A 22,821-nucleotide genomic window follows, 5' to 3' on the forward strand; every position below is an offset into this window, starting at 1 on the left:
AGTCAGCTCTGAATAGAAAGCACCATTTAAATGATGATTTTGTATATATATTTAGCTCACTACTGTCTCAGTTCATGCCTCAGGTTTAAATAGATCATAATATGATCCTTGTAAATATCTATGGTCCCAATACTGAATGATCCTACTCTTTCTTTCTTTCTTTCTTTCTTTCCTTCTTTCTTTCTTTCTTTCTTTCTTTCTTTCTTTCTTTCTTTCTTTTTGACATGCACACTCACTCTCTCTTCCTGAAGAGCTGTAGGAAGAGCCTAGACTCATCCAGCATGGCATCATGTGTTTTATTGTGTGGTGATTGGGCCTGGAGTGGACAGGTGCCCTTATCAAAGCTTGTGGACCAGAGAGGAAATCCAATAAGAGTGTGTCTGTGTGTGCGTGCATGCATGCGTGTATGTGTGTGTGTGTGTGTGTTTGTGTGTGTGTGTGTAAAGAGAGTAGAGATGGTCCAGCTCCCCAGGCTGAGGTAAATAAGGTCACAGTGAAAGAGCAGCTCCTCCAGGAGCTGCTGCATCAGAGCCCAGAGATCCATCACAATGGCACAATCCCTCACGGCTATCCCGGCACAGCTCCCACAGCCTGAGCCCAAGCCAGGGGCACGGCAACAAAGCAGGTGGCATACTACCACTCCAGGAATTACTGTACCAGGAGAGAGCTATTGTTCATGTATAGAAGGTTATGCTCAATAAGATCCAGTGTGTTGTTTGGGATTGACTGAAGGCTTGGCCAGGAGCATTGTAATGAGAGTGACGGCTTCCTAATAGGTAAAGCATGGATTTCTTTTCAAATTTAGATAATGCCCCAATTAGGAATCAGAAGAGAACAATTTCTCTGTCAAAATGTTTAATATACACCACGAGCTCTGTTTGGTGATTTTCCTGTTCAAATACACCTGATTGAATTCATCAGTTAATCACCAGGGTTTGTATGCTTGCTAGAGCAGGAAAGTCACCAAACTGAGCTGGACACTGGCCCTCCAGGTCCAAAAATGGGCAGCTCTGATATACACCATTTACAGTTCTCTTTGCAAGTGGCTTAAACTCAAGTCCAATCATGTCCCAACATTGGCAATGTCTGACTAGGGTTTTAAATGTCTCCATACTGCTTTGTATAACTTTCACAGTTACATTAACTTAATGCTGTATTAAATTGGACTTATTTCTGTCCTACATGGAGTTAATGCTGTGCTATATTGTAAAATCATCAACATATTTGATTTCCATAGTGGAGATGGATGATACCACTTCTTTTCCGATACCAATGCCATTGTAGAGTATCAGTGTTAGTAGGTTTAAGTTAGATCAACATATTTTTGTTGAGTTATTATTGTGCTGCTGAGCTGTCATAGAATTACGCTCAGCAGTAGATTACATAGTAACTTGCACAGGCGGTTAACACACAAAAAGGGTGAGTAAAACAAGTAAAACAATTTGCAAATAGATGATGCCAGAAGCCAAAGGAAGAGATTACACTGACCAACAAACACTTATGAAGTAAATCTGACAAGTAACTTAATTTCATTGAAACAACACAAGTAACTCAGTTTCACTGACTTGCATGCATTTATTAATATTAACAAGAAAAAAACTGATTAAAATCAACAAAAAGATTTCTTTTGACTTCACTTCAGATCTAAAAGAAGGTTATCATGCTCAAACTGCTCAAACATTCTGCTACTCCTCAGGAAGAAATACACAGCTAACATCCTACTACACCAAGTGAGTGTGCGCTGTTTCCTGTTTCAGGTTAGATTTGTTACAAGATTGGATCAGATTTGATACTGATATGCAATCTCCATTTCATAGCAATCTAAAGTTGAGAACTGATTGCTAAATCAAATTGTGACCAGTTTTCTAACACTGATGTAGCAGCATTCTTGGAAAAAATGCTGACATCATGTAGGCTGTACTCAGAGGACCAGCTCATCTATTAGCAGATTAAGAGTGTCACATTTGGGATCTAAACTAGCAACTCTTTGAAGTTTGCAAAAGCTTCTAGTGTGCAGCCCAAACCACTTAGCCATTATTGCTTTCTCAGAGCAGAGCTAGCTCAAAGATGCCTTAGGCCAAATCTGTCTTGCCCTTGTCCTGTTAAAGTTAGACCTACATCATTGCCTTAAGTTATTACTTACGACGTAAGCTGCTTTTTCCACTGCATTGTACCGGCTCAACTCATCTCAACTCTATTCGACTCGCTTTTGGTACCAGCTACTTCATTTTCCACTGCAGATACCCCCTCAATGCAGCTGATCGTCGATGCCACATGAAACCGCTGCGACATGAAGAATTTTTGGGAGTTCAGACAACAAGATGATTGTGGTTGCTCAAAGGCGATGCAAGAGGGTACGCTAACCTGGTAGCTAGCCAACATTAGCATATGTGTTTAGGGTGATAGTGACGATTCTCTCTGTCCAATCAGTAGTCTGTAGTTTTTCCATGTGACCTTCTGCTGTCAGCTTAGCTCGCTTGGAATACCAAATACCTTGATATCAAAAGGCACCATGTTTGCTTAATGAAAAACCAAAAAAGGTGAGTCGAGTCAAGTTGAGCCAGTACCATGCAGTGGAAAAGTGGCTGTAGAGTCACGCTTAGCAGGTTACATGGTAACATTCTCAGCCAAAAGCCATGTGGCTAAGCGATTAACCATTGAGTTTAAGACAGATGTACACATAATAAAACCTAGACTGAGGGAAAGACAACACAAAAAGGCTGAGTAAAAGAAATAATATAATATACAAGTAGATGATGCCAGGAGCCAATGGAAAAGTTTGATTACAAGATTACATTGACTAAACAAACTGAAGTAAATCTGACAACTTGCTTAATTTCATAAAAACAGCACAACTAATTGACATACATTCGTTAAGTAATATCAAGGAGAGAAAACTAATTATAACCAACAACAGAGCAATTTTTGAGTGTGGCTGAAAAAATACTTGTGTTCAAAATGTGGGACATTGTCAGGTGAATTGATTATTAGATGATTATCAGATGAATTTTCTAAGATGCCTCTAATATAATTATTTGTGTTTTATTATATTATACTTTTTATAATATTATACTTGTGTTTTATTAACACGCCCCAAAAGCAGACAACAGTTGGCTAGAGAAGCAGTTTGGCTCGCTGTAAGGAGAAATGCAGTGTTAACTAATTAAGTGCATGGCTACTGCAGTGAATATAAAACAACATAAAAATGCCAAACACCCTAAAACAAGCATATATAGATCTTAAACATCTTTTATACTTCAGCTCTTTTTTTTCCCCAATTTTCTCCCCAATTTAGTACTCTCCAATTCCACCCACTTGTTAGTACTCCCCCAATCACACGATACCTCCAGTCCTAGGAGGGCGAAGGCTAGCACAGGCTTCCTCCTAGACCTGTGAAGTGCCACCGCATCTTTTCGAACTGCCGCTAACGCAACGTCATTGGACAGCTGAAAGCACCAACCGCCAGATCTGTTACATCACCTAACAGATGCCTGCGTGGACTAGCATCACACTGGGTGATGGCAGGAGAGGCGGGGCCATCCTGCCCACCCAGAGAGAGCGAGGCCAGTTGTGCTCTCCTGGACTCCTGGCCACGGATGTCTGTAGCATCACCAGGGATTGAACTCACGATCTCCTGATGATAGGGCCAATGCTTGGACAGTTGCGCTACTCAGGAGCCCACAGCTATTTTTTGTAAATCATAATCTTTTAATTTATTATTTTTAGTTGTTGTGGTTTAACAGTCCTGAAATCTGGGAAGCTGCAGCGACCTCAGCACCCCCACTTCCCTCATCCATGTGTCTAGGTAGTTAGTAATTCTATCCTTTAATACTGTCTTTTACTGTGCGGTACACATCCCTGAGCCATGTTTGTTGTCCATACACTCTCTCCATGAGTCTGGTCCACTTCAGTTATGTGGCTGAAAATGTCTCAGATTGAATATGATCCCCTGGGCTTAGGGGGACTGAAACGTGTCCCCCCCATTTGCCTGCGCTGTGCCTCTGATTGTGAGGCCAGTGTTATCTGTGGCGTTGTATTTAATGGGGTGTAATGCGATTATCTAAATCCTCCATTACGCTGTGAGAGGAGGGAGCATGAGGCCTGTGACAGCACACACACCCCTGCTTTCGATCCGGCAGGAGGAGCGGCGAAGAGGATTCTCCACGCTGTCCTCCGCCGAGAGACCGCACAAGTTCTGCCCGGCCGTGTGGCTGTTCATGTAGGACACAAGATATAGTACATGAGCAGGGGTGGAAAGTAATTCAGTGATTGTACTTTGGTTCTGTGCTTCAGTATTATTTTGAAAGATTTGTACTTTATACTCTGTTGTTCTGTTGAAATTGAATACGTCAAATCAATTTCATATCAATGTAAAATGGAAGTGCCCACAACTATGCTAACTTATTCTTGTGCAGTTCCAACCAGTAGTTACCACACCACTGTTAAGAAAGATGAGCAGGAGTGTTGTGTGTTAATACCGTTAGGAAAGTGTATGTGTATACATAGACACATTCGCACACATTTATGCATTAACAGCTAAATTTATTTCTACGTTGCTCTAAAAATTCATGCACATGAAGATAGATCTAAACATTGCTTTCGTGCGTAAAGAAACATTTCTTATGAGAGGTCTGATCTCATACTGGAAAGAGAATTTTCTGCTTGCACCTGTATGAACAGGACCTAATGAACTCCACTGCAAGTACTGCTAGACCCTCTTCCTCCATATGTTCCTAAATGCCACTGATCCCGCATAGAATTCCATGCATTTCTGAACAGCAGTGAAGACCACCAACCAGGTGATCCCAAGGACACCCAGAAAATGCTTAATTTTTAGCTTGAATCATTAAGAGCAAGCCTGAGATCTTAACCCTTTGAACCTCATGGGCCATATTTGGGCTCACACTATAATTCTTGTAACTACGTTAGTTACATATTAGTTACATAGTTATTACCAAATAATGCATAGTAGTTATTGAATAATAAGTCTTAAGATTAATAGCTGAATAATGAGCCTAAGGACAGATTAGATTTGACCAATGTTTCAAAAGCAATGTATTAATTGCCCTCCAAAAGTACATTTATATAAATGGCAAATATTGGATATCTGCATCGGCCTGCAAGTCCCATATAGGTCAATCTCTGAAATTTATACCTGACAGGGCCTGTGTCTTGGGATATGGGACGCTCATTGCTTTGAAAGATGAGGTAGGAGTGCTGGTATTGTCCTCTCACTGGCCACTTTATTAGAAACCTGCCTTGCTGGTGAGACAGTAACCATGCACATCAGTTATCAGTCATCACATGGAGTCATCCTCCAGTCATTCGTCAGTGGTCAGTTTCTGACAACATGACTGCTGATGACTGAATTCTACTTGGTTGGTGGTCCACTCTTAACCTAACAGTGACTCTGATTTTGCAACACAACAGTGCCTGATACATAATACCAGCACCACACACACTACCATATTAGTCTCACTATAGTGTGGAAAATGATCTGTCAAAAATAATATCTAGTCAACACTGGTCCTGTGGTCAGAAACTGACCAATGATGGATGGGGTAAAGGGTGGCTGACAAATTTTGATTGATCACAGATGGGCTACAGTCTAATTGCAAACCTATGTAGTGGATCTGTAAGGTGACAATAATAAGTTTCATTTATTTTGTGTCTTTTTTCAAATGTAAGGTTACATTACAGTGGTAACAAAATTTATACATTCATCAAAGAACAAAATATAACCCACAACACACACAGTTCCAGCTGGCAGAGGGACCACAGCTCCCCAAACCACAGCATAGAGTCACTTAGCTGGCCTGGAAAGAGTGGAGGCCTCAAGGTTGCGGTGTAGCATTGTTCAGGCAGCTGGTCCTGGAAGCCCTATAGGCTATAACGATTACTTAGCTGCAGGGGAAGGTCCCTCCCAGCCTGAGAGACCTCGTAGCTCCAGCGGAGCGTCGGTGAAGAGGCTGGCCTATGAAGCCTCATAACTCTGGTGTAGCACAACTTAGACGGTCAGCCTAGGAAGCCTCATAGCTGTGGTGTAGTGTCACTCAAGCGGCGAGCCTGGGAAGCCTCTTAGCTGTGGTGTTGTTGTGGCATCGTAGATACAGTGATAGCATCGCTCAGGTAGCTGGGCTGGGAAGCCTCGTAATAGTGGGGTAGCGCTGCTCAGGCAGTCGGCCTAAGTAGCCTCATAGTTGTAGTATAATGTCACTCAAGAGGCTGATCCAGGAAGCTTTGTTTTAGCATCATTCAGGTGACCGGCCTGAGAAACCTCTGAGCCTCAGAAAGTCATTCTTGGCCACCATCTTAGACTTCAAAGAAGGCATGTGCTGATATACAAATAAAATATACAAAAATGTAATATCACATTGATTACTTTTAATCATGGTTCACAATATTAGCACAATAGTATGTGAAGAAAATAATGTATAAGAAATTACATGCACAGACATGTAGTGTCCAGAACAGTTTTTTTAAATAGGAGTAATGTGTTGGTGGTTTTACATTTCAAGAATTTCTTTCTTTGAAAAAAATGCTTTTTGACAAACTTAATGGTCACTATGTCTTTGGTTTCCTGTAGATTTGTATGTACTTATTTTTCATTTTTTTGGTAGCACAGTAGGTATGAAAGGATAGCACTTTGGACCATTAGTGCAAACTGTGAAGGTGCTCAGACCAATAACACAGTAAAACAGCTGTACAAATATCAAATAAAGCATGAGATTATAATGTGAAAATGTAGTGGGAGCTTGTGGAACTAGAGGTAAAAAAAACTGCAATGTGTTTTGGCTAAAATGCAGTGACGGTCCACGATAACAATACTGGATGTATATCACGTTTTACCTTATTACTGAATATCGGCAGATGTCTAGTTTAAATACAAGGCCGGTGTTTCTGAGTGTCTGTGATGGATGTTGTTGTATTTGGGTTGTGATCTGCATGCTGTGTGGTTGTTATCTCGGTGTATACTACAGAGCAGAGTTCTCATATTTCCACCTGCTCTCCTCACATCCTCTCAGCCTCCGACTGCCTCCAGGCACGCATACACACGCGCACACACACACAAGCAGCAGCAGCAGCGTGTGTGAGAGAAGAGCCCCTGCTACTCTGTTTGTTTGCAATGCAGCAAGCAGCCACAGTATCCTATCAATAGGTCAGAGCACTGTAATTATCTTGTAGCATCTTGTGCCAGATAAGAGTGTGTCTGCATCCATGTGTGTGTGTGTGGGTGTGTGTGTGTGTGTGTGTGTGTGTATGTGTATGTGTGTTTGTGCAAATCTTTGTGGAATACTTCTCTCATCATAGTGCTCTTTATCTAAGAACAGGTGTGAACAGAGGCAGAAGGAAAGAGAAAGAGATGGATGAAATCAGAATGTGGGTGTGAGAGAAAACGCACACAGGGCCGCACCCTCCACATCAATACTGTTATTATAATGATAATCACTATTTGTCACCTGAGGATTCCATTTGTACCTTTTTACACAAAGCAGATACATTAGCTTGTGTGCGTGTGTGTGTGTGTGTGTGTTTGTGTGTGTGCATGCGTGCGTGCGTGCATCCGTATGCGTGTGTGCGTGCATGCGAGCGTTCGTGCTCACTCTCGCAGAATGAATAAATAGATAAAAGATATAAATAAATATATAAATAACGATTACATGCATAGCTCTGGGTGCTTGGCAACTGAATCCCTCGGTTGCCAGGGCAACGGGTGCTGCAGAATGGGAGGTGATTGGCAACTGTGACAACGAGGAGGGAGTGACTTTTGACCTCCTTCTCTGGCAAGGAGAAAGAGAGGAGGAATGGAGGGAAAGAAAGAGAGAGAGAGAGAGAGAGAGAGAGAGAGCACAACAATCAATACTATAAATATTCATTCAAAACAACCTCTCCTCTCCTCATACCTCGCCTCATTTGAAACCTCTCCCACTCTCCAGCGGAGGCACGTACACTCTCCTTCTTCAACTTAAACATACAAGTTTGGCACGTATAAGTGCACACGACCACACACACACACACACACACACAGGCAACAATCAGACACATGCAGTCCACGGGAGAAAAAACTGTCGCACACACATTTTTTATGATGCTAAACATATATGTATTGTATGTTGTATGTATGTTACTAACATTATGCAGTACAATTCCATGTAATAATAACCTGTATGTAAATAAATGTACCATATGAATGTGTTTGTGTATCTATACAAGCATATATTATATACTGTCAGCCACACTTTATTTGGATGGTCCCCTATAGATGCTCTACAGATGCTTAAATCATTAACAAACTTTCTGGTGATGTTCTGTTAATTATCAACAACATGATGATTAAGATTAGGAGTAGGTGTAGGTTTTGTCTTGAGGATAGCATTAAGGTTAGGTTCAGAGTTAGGAATAGATTTAATACAATCTTCCACACTGAACTTGTTTTTAGTTGAATGTTACTTAAAGACATACTGTGCGTTTACAAAGTATCTACAGTGGACCATCTAACGAAGGTGTTACCGTACTGTTTAACTGTCTATAACTAATAAAATGTCCCATGTGTAATATATATGTAATTACCTATATTTGACAACATGTCCCATATGTGTTATATATAGGCTATTCCCTACATGTAATGCCATGTTCCATGTGTATTATCTGCATATTGCCACCGATGTAATAAAATATTCCATATGTATTATATACATGTAACTAAAAGTCAGAGACCACTCTTCATTTATTTAATTTCCAGTCGAAACAACCATTAAGTACAATTTATTCATTTTTCAGCTTCAAAAAAAAAAGATGAAAACAGATTTAACAGAAAATTACACAGAAATGTCAGGAACTAGATGTAATATCATTTTTCAAGATTTAGTATGTCTATCCTTTGCTTCCATTTCTTTTGGATAACTTGCTATAAATTTTTTTTCTGCTGGATTTTTTTTCCACACAATCTGAAGTTCAGTCTATATTGGTTGCATTTTCTGCTTCTCACAAATTTTCAGACTCATAGCGTTGAGTTGTCTTCTCACAGTGGAAGGATGGACAGAAACACTTTTTTTTGTTTCAAGTCTGAAGCAAGAGTGGAGTTTGAATTTCTCCTCTCTAAGATGAAAGCTTTAAGTACTGTTGGAAGATCCAAACTATGGCCCAGTTTAAGTTTTGATTTTATTTCTGCTGGCTCTTGAGAAAGTCTGTGATACCATGTATCTGCAGAAGTTGTCCAGGGCCTTTGGAAGAAAAACAGCCCCACAGCATCACAGATCCACCACCATACTTCACAGTAGAGATTAGGTACTTTCTGCATGACTATCTTTGTGTCCACAGCAAACTCACCTCTGTTTGTTGCCAAAAACCTCTATGTTGGTCTCATCTGATCATAGAACATAGTCCCATTTAGTTTTATCTTTCAATAATTATACCTTAAATAAAGGTGAGATTTTTGATAATATTTTGAATGAAAGATCAAAAAGAATAAGTAAATACAAATATTTTTATGGCTCATTTTGCTTATGATTACCAGGAGTACCAATATTTGTGGAGAGCACTGCATATATACATTTATACTGCCATCCACACATATTGGATGTTTTGTCCAATAATTTTTAATGAAGTTTCTGTTAAAAGCATAGACTGTTTTGTTGGTCCTAAAGTTGGAAGGTAGTCTTGTTTTTCTCAGTTTTTCTGCATTTAAGATATTTTCATCCTAAAAATGTACGAAAACACACACACGCTATCTCCCACATGCATGCTCAGCAGTCTCAGTGATCTGTGAAGCATTATTCTCACAAATGTACTGTCTTTTCTGTCCCTTCCCTCCCTTACTTTCACACGTTCTCTCTCTTTTGCCTTAACACAAAGAGCTGGACCTATACTCACGTGCATGTTCTCTGTCTCTCTCTCTCTCTCTCTCTCTCTCTGCATGGCTAAACTAATAAGGATGTGATTAACGGTGTTGTAATTGCTCTATAATCAGTGTTAATTAGCAGTGAGATACTGCAGCAGGACCCAACAGTGGCAGCAGCATCTCAGTGGCTCAGAGTGGACCACTTCACCTCACAGTGGCCCCTTGGCCTTGGAACACCTCCAAACCTACGACTGCATAATAGACACAGACTGGGTGTGTCTGTGTAATGTGTAGTGATGTCCTGTCTGTGAATGCGCATCTCTGTATACTTTTACTGTTCTGTATTAGGCTTAGTTTAATTATTTATAAACAGATTAATAATTACAAATCCAATGACATTGGTAATATCATTTACCACTCTTGGGACATGATATACTACAGAAAGTTACAAAAAAAGTAGTGTCAGATGATGTCTAAACCATTGCATAGTTGCATTCAGAAGTGCGGCAGGGCTTTTCATTGGCTGTTTTGATGTTTTGATAACTTTTGACACTGTGATCTATCCACTGATGGACGAATTACGCTCACTAAACATTAAATGTAGTCAAAGACTGTAGCCCATTTGTTGATGCACAGTTTGTGTCAGCCATTCTGTAGTTAGTAATCAGTGGTCAATTTCTGACCACAGAACAAAGCTTGGCTGGTTATTTTAGGTGGTGAACCTCAATCAACACAGCAGTGACACTGTGAAAGTGTGTAAACATCTCCAGCTACATTGCTGGGCTAACCACTTCTGCACACTGTAACAGTGACAGTGTCACTGTTGTGCTAAGAGTGGTCCCCCACTCAACAGCAGTGCAGTGGTCAAAATCTGACCAGTGATGAATGGTGTAGAGGCTGGCTGACAAATTAAACATAACAACAGATGGGCTACAATCTGGAACTATGAGGCAGGTGGAACTGAAAAATATGTATTGAAGTCCCAACAAAACACATCAATGAGTGGGTCTGCATTGAAAACCACTGGAAGCAGGACCGTTTCTGAAGATTTGTGGGCCTCAACTGACATCCTACTTTGAGGAGCCCTCCACTCATCTCAGTCACATCATTTTCTTTGCAGATATAATCAATAATTAACACTTCATTCATTTTGATGGGAAAAAACATTTAACGAATGTTCTAGTAAGCACACTAAAACTATAACTGACTATACACAGGGCAAATATAATCTTTGAAAAACCAAAACCGACTGTACACATTGCAAATATAAATCTTTCAGCATACAGTTCTGTGCAAAAAAAATCGCATTTTGTTGCATCCTAATAACACACTTCTGCACATTTTAATTCAGCAAATTTTAATATAAATTACTGTTTATATGCTGAATTTAACATACTGGGGAAATAAGCATAACATTTGGTCTGTGCAAAAGTTATGGCACATTTTATATTTTATGTTCTATTTTTTTCAATATGTTAAACTTAAAAAATAAATAGGAATTGTGCACTAAAATTTGAAAAAAATTGTCATATTCAAGTTTATTCCCTGTAGAGGATGTGTTAACTTATTCTCACAACCAACAAAACATGTCATTTGACCAGGTATGCACAAACATTTGCGTTCTACTGTAAATAATAAATGTTAAATTAAATAAAAAAATAAACAAATAAAGAAGAAAATACAGTATTTATCAGTGAATCAGCCAATATCAGCCAATAGAACAACAGACAAAAACAATGTAAAAAAAAGTACTCCTGCTCACACCGCTTGTAGCAAGAAACGGCCCTGCTTGGGTAGACAGTGTTGCATCAACCCATTCGCATTTTGTCTGGAGGGTAGCATTATTATTACAAACATTACGGCTGATTACAGTGGCGTTAATATTCATGAGCGTTTATGTAAAGCTGTATACATATTTATATTTCAAATGCAATATTTTGCATGTAATAAGATTCTATGCAAATGCAACAGATAACGAATGTTTGTGTGCACAAGGGGAGGCTGCTGAAAATGAATGTTTTGCATTGTGGCTTGTGATGGAGTCTGTTTTAGTACGCATCATTTATCTGGAGTGTAAGTGAATTTCACTTCATCTGGTCTGATGGAGCTGAGATGGAGCCAGCCTCCGAGTCACGTATGGACCTGTTTTTGAGGGTGGAGGGATATGGGAAGAGTCAGCAGGTAAGCCCCTCTGACAGGTATTGTGCGCTGCAGCTGGCCTCAGGACTTCCAGCATGTGCTGCCTCTGTCATGCCACCGCTCGGCCTTGTCACTCAAACATCACACAGCATCATTGGCGCTCAGCTATCAAGGCTGTCTGTCAACTAGGACAGATGTTACAGACGGCTTATTTGGATTTGGTTCCACCTTTAGGCTGTAGCGTGAAATAAGCCTGATTGTTGCGATTCTTACTTAATAGGGATGTAAAAATACATTAGTGCATCCTTGTAAAGGTGGTCATTCAGGGGCATCATTTTACAACATTAGAATCGATGATAATGGGTCAGTGCCCGAGTGGGTAACTGGGGGAAATCCCAGTGGGCCGGTAGCGTGTTATATAAGGTACTGTGAGCTAATGCAATGTTACAGTTAATGCAGTTACATTCAGACGCCGGCACGGACAATAGCGTGTGACTGCTGCATTGTTTATGGTGAAACATAAATTCAAATAAGAAGCTGAGATCAGCCTCGAGCGAACAGTGTAAGTTTACAAAGGTGATGTGACAAGGATGAAAAAGCTACTTAAGGAGGATGAGGACATATCCGGGCAGGTGGACAGTGAGAAATGCTGATCTTAACTTACTTAGCTATCATTAGTTTGTCATAATTATGTCACATTTAAGACAAAGGCTTTCACCAGTGTTCATTTTATCATTAGTTAGCTATTTTGAGTATTTCAGTGTAGCATATAAATAATAGATCACAGTAAGAAATTATTAAGAAAATTGTAAGAAAATGTGCAGATTTTAGCAAAAAGTCATTTTCACAGAGGCAAAGCTGAGTGTGTGTGTGTGTGTGTGTGTGTGTGTGTGTGTGTGTGTGTGTGTGTGTGCGCAGTAGGAGAAATACAGTTAGAGTTTAGGGTGGGCTGGTTTGCATCATGCAACTTCCAGTCTGAAAACAAGTCCTACCTTGGCCCAGTAAGAGGTTAAACTGATACTTAATTGAATCAAATTGTTGTGAGGTCAGAAACTCACATCCTGATAACCTAATTTTCATTATACAGTACTTTGATAACAGATATCAAAATACAGTACTGTACTCGGCTAGGCAAACTCAAACCAAACGCCTACGATCTCTCACAGCTCAGTTGGAGGAACATCACTTCATTTATCGTCCTAAACTCTGAGGTGCTCATCAAGATGATATTGGTTAATGTTATTGTCAGATGTACATTTTTGATCATGCTTGTGCAAATGATAAGTGAGTTAAGTTATGAATTAAATGGTGTGTAAAATGTGCATTTGCATTTTAAAAATGCATATTGTAGGTATTCTGTGCATATACAGTGCAATACATGGTGAATAAATAAGTTTATATTTGTATCTTTTTAATATTTTTAAATAATGTTTACAGGCAGTTTTTAAAAAATCATGGGTTATAGTGGGTTCAACCAACAAATGGGGGCTAGTTAATGCTAGATAATTCATGGTACCTCTCAACCTGTTACTTCTTTAATCTGCATTTTATTCCCTCTGACAAACCTCTCTGCAGCCTTTACCAACAACATTTAGAGTATCAGTTTACACCCATCACCATAATGTTAAAAACACTGCAGCAGGTCTCATTCTGGAGATGCAGCTGACAGTGCTACCTTTTTGTATCATTTTTATCTTTTATTTAACTTAGTATTAAGATACTCCCTCAAGATTATGAGATCCAATATTCAGTTTTATTAACTTTAGACACCTCAAATCTTAGTGTTCTCTATGGCAGGCAGTGTTGCCAGGCCCAGCACACATCTCAAGCCCAAATTTTGACCTGGCAACCCTGGTGGCAAGTAGGTGTGTGCTGCGCAGCATAACCAATAAAAAGGGAAAGCACACGATTCTACATAAACACCTCTTCTGTAGGTGTGCATTCACTGCCCTGATCAGAACTTGATTGGTTTTACATGAAGAACCTCCATAGTGTGTGAATCTCACATCTGGATGGAATGAAATTATTGATGATCTTAAATCTTAGATCTTAAAGCTGCACTATGTAAGATTTAGGGTTTGGAGACCTCTCTGATGAAAATGTGTAATTGCATGCAATGTGCGAAAGAACGTTTTGCAACATTGGTTGTACGTTGGACCACTTCCCTAGGCAGATAAATCTCACAAAACCTGGTGAAGGAATGTCTTCTGAGGATTTAAGTGTGTTGTCAACTATTGTCATCATATCCTCATTTATATAATGTTGTTTTTGCACTTGAGGCCTAAATATTGATTATATCTTCTTTTTGAGACCTTCTTTCTGTGATGTGTAGCATGTTTTGTTTCTGCTGACTCAGTAATGCAACTTCTTTCAAGTTGAACAAAAAACTTGACATAGTGCTGTTTTAAGAGATCCAGAGCGGAAGGAGGAGTTATCATTTTTATAAGAGGGATGGCTTTTATCTTTTTTTGTTGTCTTTTTTTTTTGGACTGGTGGGAAGGCATCCAATTGCACTCCCTCCCCCCTCAAATAGAGCTGTTTATAGGCCTGGTAAAATAAACAGTTAACTATATTTTAATTACAGCTTATTGCTGTAAGTGTACAGCATAATACAGCTACATCACAGTAATCTTATGCTTCAGGATATTACAAACTCACAGTGTACAGTTGTTATTCTACCATTATGAAAGTAATGCAGTAATTTACTGTTATTTTACAGTGTCTGTAAAGCACTTTTAGATTTTACAAGCAAAAAAACAATTGCCATACAAATAAAGATTTGTTGTTGTTATTATTATATATTTTGCACAAACTTAACCGAGAACTAAGAAGCCTTTAGTACAATATATTTTTATTGGCATGATAGTAATTTGAAGCATCCAAAAGGCCAGTTTTCAATCTTTTTACTTCAAGACAAAAAAAAAAGATGCAGGATGCAGAGTTCTGAGTTTTTTTTTTCTTGCACATGGATATGCATTTGTACGTATTTAAATGCACCACTTTCCCCTCCGTGACTGTTTATTGTTTGCCTAGAGGAGAGAGGGCATAATTACTGCGAACTAGATGTAGATGTGTAAAATGTCATGAGCAGAAGGGGAGTCTTTTTTTTTTTTTGCACTGTGTAGGTGTTTTATGGCACAACGCTATGCATAGCACCACCAACAAAAACACCCCATGCTGATTTACACTCCTACACACACACAGACACATACACACACACACACACAGGCCGTGCTGAAACAGGGCTGCCTCTTTTCATGTAAGCGAGGAATTCAAACTAGATACAAGTGGACTGTTGTAGTCTTTTTTAAATATAGACTCAAAAGGATGTTTTCAGGTGTGGCTCTTGTTATTTAGCATTTTTTTTTCACTCAAGTAGACAGCAGTGCGCCTCCTGCATCAAGCATAATACAAAATATATCAGCATTTCATTTGTTCACTCTTTACTTTTGTGCAAACTCCTGCCGCTTTAACTCCTTCAAACATTCATACAAACAACTACCCAAGTTCACCTTAGCCACTCTACAAATTTCTATCTCATGTGCATCTAAAACAGCTAAAAGAAAAAAAAAAAGAAAAAAACAATATTACCTTACAATGTCAGGACCAACAAAACAGTTGTTTAATGCGTTTATGGTTTTAATAGCAGCTTTGTGTTTTATTTTGTTTTAACTGAAAGGACAAAACCTTTCACTTTTAATTACTGAGGATAAGGTTACGGTTTGGTTTGGAGTGGCTTAGACTTAGAAAACTCTTACTACCTTGAGATAGTTACATAAATAATACATGCATATACCACGCCATTTCCAAAAAAGTTGTGACACTGTGCAAAATGTAAATAAAAACAGAATGCAATAATGTGCAAATCAATATACCCTAAAAAAATATTTTACCATTTTTGCTTGATACAAGATTTCAGCCCTCAACAGTTTGTGGTCTCTTTTGTTGTATTTTCTGCTTATAATGCACCAAATGCTATCAGTGGGTAAAAGGTCTGGACTGTAGGCAGGCCACTTTAGCACCTGGACTCTTTTACTAAGTAGGCATGCTGTTGTAATACATGCAGAATGTGGCTTCATCTGCGTGGCTGCATATGTTGCTCCAAAACTGATACATCATTCAGCATCAACAGTGCCTTTACAGATGTGCAAGTCACCTTCACAATGTGCACTAATGTACCCCTGTACCATCACGGATGCTGGCAGATAACAAGATGGATGATCCCTTTCCTCTTTAGCCCAGAGGACCTGGCATCCATTGTTTCCAAAAAGAATTTCAAATTTTGATTCATCAGATCACAGGACACTAAATATGTGGTTTCTGCTTTTTTCTGATGCTGAAAAATGAATACCATTTTGGCCATTAAGTAAAATAAAGGGGGTCTCTGACTTTTGCACAGTACTGTAAACAGTGCTAAGGTTGGTTGCTACATGATAGGCCTAGTAGAGGAATTACAAACAGGATTTTTTTAGAAACAGACATTGAGTAAATAAATAAGATTTCTTCAGGTATGATTCTAATAAGAAACAGCATTCAGCGGTATCAGCATATACAGAGCTGAGATTGGTTATGTGGTGCTCTACATCATTTCAAAACTGTGCTGTTTCACATAAGGCTTATCACACAAACACGATTTCTGTTATGCAAGTTATTGGCAGGCTGCTTCTTGCGGATGCTGCAGCTGACAAGGCTGCCGCCTGGTGTTCATGTATTTAACTGCAGGCTTATTTTGGTCTTCGCACATGGTTTGGCCATTCAGTGAGTATATGTGGCAGTAAATAGCCAGCTTTACTGACCAGCTCACATTCATTCTCATAGTGACACAGATTCACCTCTTCTGCTGCTTTTAACATCATGATATATCACTGTGTTTCCTGTTTTCAAACAACAGTGATGTTTTCTTGTCATTTCTGTTGAACTCACATTTGCTTTAACATATTTGAATACATACATATGTACTGTCTAATGAGTGTTTTATAGTTATACAGATTGATTTCTCAGGTAAGTTTGATTGTACAGAGAGGGCCAAGTTCTAATTTTATGCGCTAAATGAAGATCTCAGATTGTACTGTAGGAGCCAAAAGATATTTTGGTTCCTGGGGGGAAAAAGGTGAAATGGAAGTGTGACTATGCAACCAGAAAAATAACGACCATATTTTATAACTGGCATTTTGTTTTGTTTGTGTGTTTTACTGTAAAAAGTAAAAGGAATATGCTCCATAAAACCAAATTAAAAACTTTTGAAGCAGAGTGCATCTATGCACCAATTTATGGGTGTATGTAAGTACACTTTGTCCAAAAAGTATCCAGACGGCCCTTCTAATCAGTCAATTCAACTACTGCAACAACAATGGAATCTAAATGCTTATCACGTGGCCATGAGGGACAGGCATGTAGTCTCACTTCCTGCTCTGAAATGCAGAGGTGTGGCTAAAATTAGGCTCTGCCTATGGACTAAAGCTCTGTGTCTCAGTAATGACATGAAAACATAGGACAGCATTTTTTTGAGTACATTTTTTATTTAAAAATTCAAGATAAATCAAAATCTTTCAAATGTAAAATAAAGATCAAAAAGATCTTTTAAGAAACAACATCGGAAAAAATGTTCAAATGTAGGGGTTAGTGTTTGGTACAGCCACCTACGGAAGAGAGGTTATGAGGTAATTATAATTTTCTGGATTGTTATCTTGAGATAATGAGTGATAATGATCTTGTGATCTCACGATAAAGTTATTATCTTGAGATAACGAGCTATGTATCTTGTATCGCAAGATAACAAAGGTGTTAACTGGACACAAAATAATTAACTTGTAATCTTAAGATAACAATCCAGAAAATTACAGCAACAGCTCATGGTCTCTCTGGACTTCAATAGCCTCCTCCCAATAGTACCTATGAAGATTGTGTATATATTAAGCTTATTACTTTCTCAGTTAATGCCTTTGGCTTAAATAGATCACAACATAATCCTCGTAAACATCTAAGATCTGAATACTTAATTGTTTGTGGGACTGCAGTTTGAACTAATTCGGTAGAATGATCCACATAAAAATTCTGATCTGCTTCTATAGTGGGTCAAAATGAATGAGGTTTCACTCATCTGCAGCAAAACAAGAACATATAATCCACAACAGGATTTGTCTGGACATAGAAACCGCGTCATAACGCAGCTCAAAGCGCAAAGTATGAAAGCAAAAAAAAAACTTTTGAATTTTTTGAATTTCTCCTGGGATTGCACTGTGTTTAACGTTAGGGACAGTTAACAGAGTTTCTGATGTTTTGAGGCGATAATGGCTAAGACAGAGAGACAAAAGAAAGAGAATAAAAACAATTAGGATTATTTATTTAGTCTAAAACACTGATTTCCCTTGACTTCATTACCCTGGAGCCACTGAATTCCAAACACTGGGTTATATTTGTGCTAAATGGTTACTTAACCCCTTAAAATCTCAGGCTTATTGCATACCAAGGCTCATTATTCAGTAACTACTCAGACTACGCTGCAAACTAGCTGAGCTGTTCTCATAGGTTATATAGGTTATAGAAGTATGTAGTACGCCTTTGGGCCTGCGGGTGGGCACTGGCCACAATGCTTAAAACACTACGTGACCAAGATAGCATTTAGCATTCTTGTGCTCACTCAAGTTATCAGTAGCATTAGTAATAATGAATCTGCTCATAGACAAAAAACTCTGTCCTTAAAGTAATTATGTAACGTCAGATCCTTTTCTGACTGGGTTGAAACCTTTAGGGCCAAAGGCTTTGTGAGAGGCTCAGAGAGTAACCAAACCTGCTGGTCATCTTCAGTCATGCTGCCAAGCTTGCAGTGGCAGGCAGGACACGACAGACCTGCAGCTTAACGCGGCCTCCCTCAACAAAGAAACAATAAGATCTCTGAGCAGGATATTTGTCTGAAGAACCATTTGGAGTCAAAGTAAGGTTTTCTGTACAGTATATAGCCTCTTTTGCTCTGAAGCAACATGTACATCCATTATTAAAGCAGAATTCCACAGATTTTTCACAGTTTAAATCATTGAATCATTGAGATTAAGTAATTTAGAGTGGTTTAATGTGAAATAGCAACCAAGATTTCTTTAGATTTCTCTACAGTGGTGGTGACAGAAACCAGGCATTGCAATGTCCACAACACAAGTACAGCCATTTTCTTTACTATACATGAAGGCCAGTGAACCTACATGTGTCTTCATACATTTTTTATACACTAACATTCAAAAGTTTGGAATCATTTGTCATATTAGTATTTTTGTTCGACTTAAAATAATAAAATTTGAAGAATTCTGTGGACAAGAATTCTGTAGACAGATACCTTTATCTATTTTTAATTAAATTTATTAAATTAGTTATCTGCCTTCTTTGGGGACTATCTTATCTTACAACACCCTTCTCTGCCATGAATGTGTTAAAAAAATATGTTTGAGGACAAAGACTTCTCCAAACTATTATAAAACAATATCAGGTATCAGGGAGTATTCATAACCATTTCATATAATAACTTCCTGTGAGCTAAGTTTTTGAGGCATTAAACACTGCAGATGTCTGGTTCCTCTCACCACCACTGTGAACAATTATAATGGAAACCATTTTTAATGATTTTGTTTACATCTTAAACAATTACTTATGCAGAAATTTTGAGAAATCAGTAAAGTTCACCTTTAAGACACTTCTTTTAGAAGGAAAGGGAAGGAAGGTTTTGTCTAACGTGCAAAGAAAAACATCAAATATGAGACATACTGTTGTCAGTATTCACCCTGTTGCTATAGTTTTTAGAGAGGTTTCGTTTCTTTGTCAACACTGGAATGCACTTTATTGTAAGCCTGTCGGCTGTGTCAGTTTGCCACTGCTGCCCTGAGCACAGAAGAAAAAGAGCAAATTACATCAACACTAAGATGATGACCCCTCAGGTTGGGCGTGAGGTGATGCTTATCCCAGATATTTTATCACATTAAGCCCAGGTTTTGTGAACGTAATCACGAAATCACGACAGAAAAGCAGATAAGCTTAAAGCCTCAAATGACAGAGAACTCTGTCTTTCTCCAACGTTAAACAAGACAAATTTTAAAAATTAACATAGAATTTTTTTTCTTTCATAGTGTACATTTTTTGTTGTTGTTGTTTTCTATGTCCAGACAAATCCTTTTGTGGATTATATGGTCTCGTTTTACTGCAGACGAGCTGAACTTCTTTCATTTTAACCCAATGTAGAAGCAGATCAGAATTTATGCAGACCACTCTAAAAAAAACTATTGAAAAACAATTAAGTATTCAGACCATAGAAATTAACAAGGACTATGACATGATCTATTTAAACTCAAGCATTAATAGTAGATAATAATATGCTAAACAAAATAAGTCATCATTTATATTTTATTTTTCTACAAAACATACTTTTGCAATTTCGTCCAATGTTGTTTTTTAAAGCAATCTCTTTGTTTTCTTTTAAAGTGAAGGTGAAAGACTATCATGAATTTAACTTTTAAATAAGAAAAACTTTTTAAAAATTCTGTTTCACATTTTCATGTCACTACTGAAACACAAAGAATTTTAGTTAATAGGCAGAGCCTTATTTTAGCCACACCCTGCATTTTAGAGCAGAAAGTGAGGCTGCCTCCCTGTCACTCATGGCCACATGGTGAGCAGTTAGATCTGATTGTTGAGAATGTGTGAATGTGTCCCTAAATCAGTGTGTAACAATAAAAACTTTCACTACTGAAATACATATTTTCTGCAATCAAGTAAACTTTTTGTGTTTAATGATAAATATTATGATTTTATGTGTGTACAGCTGTTCAAATCTGTGTTTGCTAGTGAAGTGCTGGCTAGTGTTTTTGAGTTCTCAGTGCTCAGCGTTAGCTAAAACTGTACTATGGAAAAGTTAGTACTGAAACATTTAGCAAAGTGCAAAATACAGTGGGATCTCCTAATTAACCTCTTGGACCCCCTGAGTGCCTCAAAATCAAAATTCTGGGGTCCGCTTCAAATAAATTTATGACGTTATGCTGTCCGTTAGGGGACAAATAGACACTAAAATACAAATTCAGGGAATGAACATTGTTTAACCTGCTTCACCCACAAAACTCTGAGATTCTGTATCAGTCCTTCATTGCCTAGCAACTGTAACTATGCTTGAGATACCTCTGAAAAACTTTACAATATGCTCTAGCTTATTTGCAAATCTGAAAACTTGCCCTATTTTCCAAGAGTTTGGAGGAATAGTGAATTGTTACTCATTTCTCAAACTGAAGACAGAAGATCTTAGTTAATGTGCTGAAGACTGCATTACCAAAATTGGAAAAAAGCATTTCCAAAAGAGGAATTGTTAAACTAAACATTTTGCTGCCACTGAAGCATCAACGCCTCTGTGGCGAGTGAGTTAGCATCCAACCAACACTAGAGTAGCCAGCCAACATGGCACACCCCTAATACCTGGGGAGTATTTTACACACTGACATCTGGTACAGTTTCAGTAGGGTTATGATTGTTTTGGTAGTGACTAAATGGAATGTTCAATCATTTGTTTTGATAAAATAAGCATAAGTAAAGTATAGCATCCTTCAAAGCAAAAGGATTTTAGTCTAAAGTCCAAGTCAGTTAAAAGTCTGAAATGTGTTTTGAACTCTGACTATGAACCGATTCGGTAAAATGGCCCATATGCATTTGAAGAGGCCACATGGTGGCTCACTAAAGTCAAAGAACAGTCTGTTTGACCTTAGTAGAAACTCACTAACCCATGAGTCAGTCACACAAAATTTATTAGACTAAGCTAAGTGATACAATCAGATTCAGAATCAAGCTTTATTGGCCAGGCATGTTCACACATAGAAGAAATTTGGTTTTGGTTACAGGAGCTCACAGTGCACAGTATCAGACAAACATTTACATGTAGTAAATAAAATAAAATAAAATAAAATAAAATAAAATAAAACAAGCATTCCCACCATCACTCACTCATACACACATACACATACACACACAGTTATACACAGTCACACATACAAACCACTGAAGTCCTATGGCCATACTCATATTAGGAATTGTCTATATTAGTGTCTATACTGTTTTTTGCTGTGACAGAAATGAATAAGACTATTTCAAAAACAGCCTTTATCATTCCCAGCAGTAAACAATAAGGTTCCGAAGCAAATACATTTTTTCCTGCTAATACTTTCCCTCCGAATGTCACTGGGTCCTCTGAACTATGAGGTGATATAGGATTCAACCTCAGCAAAATACCTTAAACAAACCAGCAAGGTTTGTCCACTGTGGTAGTTTATTATATAGTAGTGTTGAAGTTTAATAGTAGACTTACTTTCATGCAATTGATTATTATTTTGGTGCACAGGAGTGTAAACTTGCTAGCACAAATGTAGCAACGTTCACTTCAACTCCTTAAAAACCTCATTATTCAAAAGATTCAGAGATGTTTAATGGAAAAATGTATGTAGGACAACCATATCGGGTTTGGAACTTTTTTGTGTACAACAGAACACGATGGCAGTGATTTTTGAAATTCCTTTTCATTTTTGTGATAGTGAAATGTACCTGGAGTTCCTAATATGGGCATTGCATATTAGAATGACACAGACTTCAGTGGTCTATTGGATAGTCATTAGGGTCTCAGCTCATCATTATTAACATGAACATAAAGGATATCACCTCACTGCTTATGGGCTTATGATGATACTCAAGCATGACCTGTGACTATATTAGCAGAAATTGATGGGTCCCACCATGTTGTCACTTATTTTCCCATTTTAATTTAAATACTGTTCAAAAATGATCATGTACTGGATCATGAAATATTTTTAGGGGTTTTGGGTACA

Source organism: Colossoma macropomum, unplaced genomic scaffold, assembly GCF_904425465.1.
Source record: "Colossoma macropomum unplaced genomic scaffold, Colossoma_macropomum, whole genome shotgun sequence".
NCBI classification, from domain to species: domain Eukaryota; kingdom Metazoa; phylum Chordata; class Actinopteri; order Characiformes; family Serrasalmidae; genus Colossoma; species Colossoma macropomum.